The 4,939-nt window shown below is 36.5% G+C and overlaps 1 pseudogene; it reads left to right on the top strand.

The window, feature by feature from the left end:
* Nucleotides 1–314: 314 nt before the first annotated feature.
* LOC150010091 (ATP synthase peripheral stalk subunit d, mitochondrial-like) lies at nt 315–800 on the top strand (annotated as a pseudogene).
* Nucleotides 801–4,939: the final 4,139 nt, after the last annotated feature.

A 4,939-nucleotide genomic window follows, 5' to 3' on the forward strand; every position in this document is an offset into this window, starting at 1 on the left:
ATATATTGATTAGTCTCAAACTAGTTAAAAACATACATTTTTTCCCAGTTAGAAAGATTTATGATGGTTCATTATCCTGAGAGAAACCTTGGTTGGAAAAATTGTAGGTTCAGTCCTTGGTCAGGGCTCATACCTAGGTTGCAGAAATGATTGATGTCTCTCTCTCTCTCCATAAATACACACACACACACACACACACACACACACATGTGTGTGTGTATATATATATATATATATATATATATATATATATATATATATTAAGACTTGCTCCTGGGGAATGTGGACCTCTGGGGTCAGTGAAGGATCTCAAGATGGTTGGGCGAAAACTTGCTCTGAAAGCCTTTGACTGGGTTGTTTTGGGGGAGATAATACCCCAAAACCAGAAGGCCATTGCTAACTCCCTGAAATCCTGGAACAGGGACCCTCACCTTCAGGTTGGCCACTCAACCTGAGAATGTACTTACTATTGACTGGACTTACTACAAAGCCAATATAGCGAAGGCCAGCTTGGTGGATGACTTTGAGAAGAAGTTTAATGCCCTGAAGGTTCCTGTGCCAGAGGATAAATATAGTGCCTGGTGGATGCTGAAGAAAAATAAGATGTGAAAAGTTGTGCTGAGTTTTTATCTCTCTCCAAGGCTAGGATTGAGCAATATGAGAAAGATCTGGAGAAGATCAAGAATATAATTCCACCAGAGCAGATGACTACTTAGGATTTGAATGAAGTCTTCCGAGAAACCAAATAGACAAAAAAAAAGTGTCCCTACTGGCCTCACCAGCTGATTGAGAATTTATAAATTTGAATCTGGGAGAAGGCTCTGGCCTCCATACTGTACACACTGGACATTAAAAATAATTCTATGATAAAAAAATATATCATCTTCTCTTCCTAAAAATCAATAAAAAAACATATCCACATATCCTTGGGTGAAGATTTTAAAATGAGAAAAAGAAAGTTGTTTCTGGGACTACTGCCCCAGCATGGTATCTATACTGATTTTTCCCTTCTTACAGAAAGTACTCATTTCAGTATCTCTGCCAAGATCCACTGCCTCTTTAATGACAATAATAATAAACAAGGAAAAGGAAACCATTAAAAATAACTTGTCTGTTCTTTGGATTTTCAAGTTGTTCATTCAACTGAAAACTATTTTTGCAACAGATGGAGGAAGATTGTTGATAACAGTTTCCAGGTCTGGAGGCAATTCAAATACATGTTGGTCTGGTGCGGGAAACCCTCAAGAACACTTTCAACAATTTTCATTGTCCTGTGGTAATTGAATGAGGTAATCCTGACTCAGCAGATTAAAAGTGAGCATTTTTCCCCAAATAACAAAATGGGTAAGGTAGGGTTTGTGAGGGGTTTCTTGCTTTTTTTGTATTGAAGAAAAGGACAGAAAAAACAACTCAAAAGAAAACGGAAGGGTTACTCACAATTTGGAGGTAAAAGAGTCATAGAGTAAAATGATTTTTGAAATCAAAGCTGCTTTCCCTGCATACAGCCAGCTCAAAGACATTAGAGATCACTGATGTCACATGAAAAGATGAAGTTAGATATCACTGGGCCCAAGGGGAAATTTAGCTGGGGATGGGTACCACTGAGGCTCTACTTCATTCCTCTGCCTGCTTCTCTCTGCAAAAATTCTCATTTTTCTCCATTTTTGTAACTCACATTATTGTATTCCCATCTCTTCTTACACCTGGCTTTAACTTCTTAGAATTCCAGTGCTAGTCTCTACCCAACATGATCTTTCATCTCAGCCTTCCCAATTCCAAATTCCCAGGAACAAAGTTGAATCAACAGGAAACAGATTCCCATGTCTGGTCAAGTAGCTGTTGTAGGGAAATAACTCACAGGACATGAATCTGACTACCTGGGTGTACCAATACGTGGTTTTTAGGAATGCTTCAATACAGGAAACAGAAAATGCATCTCCTGGCATATCTGTTACATTGAGGTACCTACATCAAATTTAGGCCACCACCTACCTACAAAACTAGAAAATTACTGCTTTCTTTACCATTAGTAATGGGCAGTATTTCTACCTTGGAGCTCTCTTTTGCCTCACAACCCAGCAGCCTCTCTTCCACTTCCTCTAGTAGAAAGAGCTACAGACCAGTTATATTAACCTGAGATTTTGGCCTAACTGGCTGTATGGTCTTGATTAAAAATACTTAACCTCTCTATATGCCTCTATTTGGGGAGAAAGAGAGAAATTAAACTAGATAATCTCTGAGATTTCCTCCAGATAAAATGTGCTTGTAAAATACGTTATTCTCAGTTATTTTAATAGATTCAGCAATAAACACATTTTGGTAATTGTCAGAGAAATAACTTCAGCTTCTCTCTTTATCAAATTGGTCTATTTTCTAATTAACTCTCTGCTATCTCACTACATTTCATCCCATATTGAACATCACCAATAGTGGCCTGAATATGTCAGGGACATTCCTCTATGTACTTGTTACTGCTGTTTTCTTAGCCAAGGATATGCCCTTTGAATTCTTTCCTGTTACTAAAATACTACTTATCTTTTAAGACCCAGTTACAATGTCTGCAGCCTTCCCTGATAACAAGAATTAATTGTGTTTTCTTATGAGGCACAAGATACTCATTCATCTCTTTTAGCATGAATTTCATTTGGATTTAAACTATACTTACTTGGTAATTTATTCCATATCACTTACTAAGTAATAAATCCCTAAAGCACAGGAATTATTCCTTAGACATATTTGTACCTATCAAAACATAAGAATAGACACCAAATGAATGAATGAATGAAGTGAAACTTCATTAACTAAAAAGATATAAAATTAGGAATCCAGCATTCATGAAAGTGGAAAACATTTTTAAAATAATGTTTTAGAAATTCATTCATGGTGTAATGAAAAAATAATTTTTGTAGACAATATCATCACTTGATATTATCAATGTTTTATCTAATCATGGTCACCAATCCAAGTAACCAGGGCAACAAAAAAAAAAAAAGAAAGAAAACAATTTTGATTATCTTTCTCCTCACTTTTATAATATAGTTTTGTATTCAAGCATTCAAATGTTTGAAATCAATCTTCTTTGCTCATTGCCATGCAGCAACATGAACTTTAATGGAAATGTTAAGTGTTCTTTATTTAAAATTCTCTAAAAAGGCAAATATTTTATCTTTCCTGCCTTTTATGCCTGCTCTCTAATCATGGGTACCTGACCTTGCTGTATTTCTGAATTTATTATCAAGACATTTAGCCAATTGCTCTAGTTTCATCTTGTAAAAATGTGGCAAGGTCAGCATGTTTGAATGTAATACCGCCATCCCTATTGACTCCATGGCTATGTGCAGTTAGTTCTAAAAAGACAAATTATATCTTTCTTTTGGGTATTTATCAATTGCATGAATGCATGTCCTCAGATCTTGCACTGGAGTTAAGAGTCTCTTCTGAGGGACGTTTAGAAAATACCAATACCTCAGTACATGGGTTTTTAACCAATCGCTAATTCTGTTATTTTTGTCCCTATGGCTGCTTAACTTTAAAAACAGATGAACAGGACTTCTGGCCAAGATAGAGGGGTAGGTAGGTATGCTGTATCTTCCTCACAACTAAGAAGGAATTTACAACCACTTCAAAACAAACAAACAAACAAAAAAATCCAGAAGATCCAGAAAATTGAACTACATGGAAATTCAGCAAACAAAGAAATAATAAATATTCAGCCAGGTGTGACAGCTCTACCTAAGACACAGAGGCAAACACAGAAAGCTGTCAAGATGAGACAGAGAAGTTCAGCCCAAATAGGAGGGCAGATCAAGATTCCAGTGGGATAACTGAACAACAAGGAGATAGTCAATCTAACAGACAAGGAGATAGCCAACCTAACAGATGCACAGTTCAAAGCACTGGTGATAATGATAATCACAGACTTGACAGAAAATATTAAGTATGACAGGGGATAAATGAAGACTATACTAAGAAATGAAGGAAAATCCACATGATACTAGTGGTGGAGGAAAGGAAACAACTTGGGTTCAAATCAACAAATTGGAACATAAAGAAAAAATAAACAGTCAAGCAGTACAGAAGGAGGAAACAAAAACTGAAAAAAAATGAGAGGCTTAGAAACTTCTGGGATAACTTTAAACATGCTAACATCCAAATCATAGGGGTGCCAGAAGGAGAAGAGGAAGAGCAAGAAATTGAAAAATTATGTGAAAAAATAATGAAGGAAAATTTCCTTAATTTGGGGAAGGAAATAGACATACAGGTCCAGGAAGCACAAAGTATCCCAAAGGCACAAGACCCAGGGAGGGCCACACCAATACATATCATAATTTGAATGCTAAAGGTTAAGGATAAAGAGAGAATATTAAAGGCAACAAGAGAAAAGAAGAGAGCTACCTACAAAGGGTACCTATAACTATAAGCTGATTCTCAAAAGAAGCTTTGCAGGCAAAAAGAAACACAAGAAGTATTCAAAGTTATGAAAAGCAAGGACTTACAACCAAGATTACTCTATCCAGCAAAGTTTCCATTTAGAATGGAAGGGCAGATAATGTGCTTCACAGACAAGGTAAAGCTAAAGGAGTTCATCATCACCAATCCATTATTATATAAAATGTTAAAGGGACTTATTTAAGAAAAAGATAAAAACTGTGAACATTAAAGTGACAACAAAATCACAACTACCAACAACAGAATCTAAAAAATAAAAACAAAACAAACTAAGCAACAACCAGAGTGGGAACAGAATCATAGGTATGGGGAGCATGTGGAGGGGTGTCAGCTGGGAGGGGGGAGTGGGGAGAAGGAGGGAAATAGTACAGGGACCAAGAAGCACAGTAGGAAGGTATAGAATAGGCAGGGGATGTTAAGAATAGTACAGGAAAGAGTAAAGTCAAAGAACTTATATGCATAACCCATAGACATAGAATAAGGGGGTGGG

This window comes from Furipterus horrens, unplaced genomic scaffold, assembly GCF_987537825.1.
Source record: "Furipterus horrens unplaced genomic scaffold, mFurHor1.1.pri manual_scaffold_5, whole genome shotgun sequence".
In the NCBI taxonomy this organism is placed as follows: Eukaryota; Metazoa; Chordata; class Mammalia; order Chiroptera; family Furipteridae; genus Furipterus; species Furipterus horrens.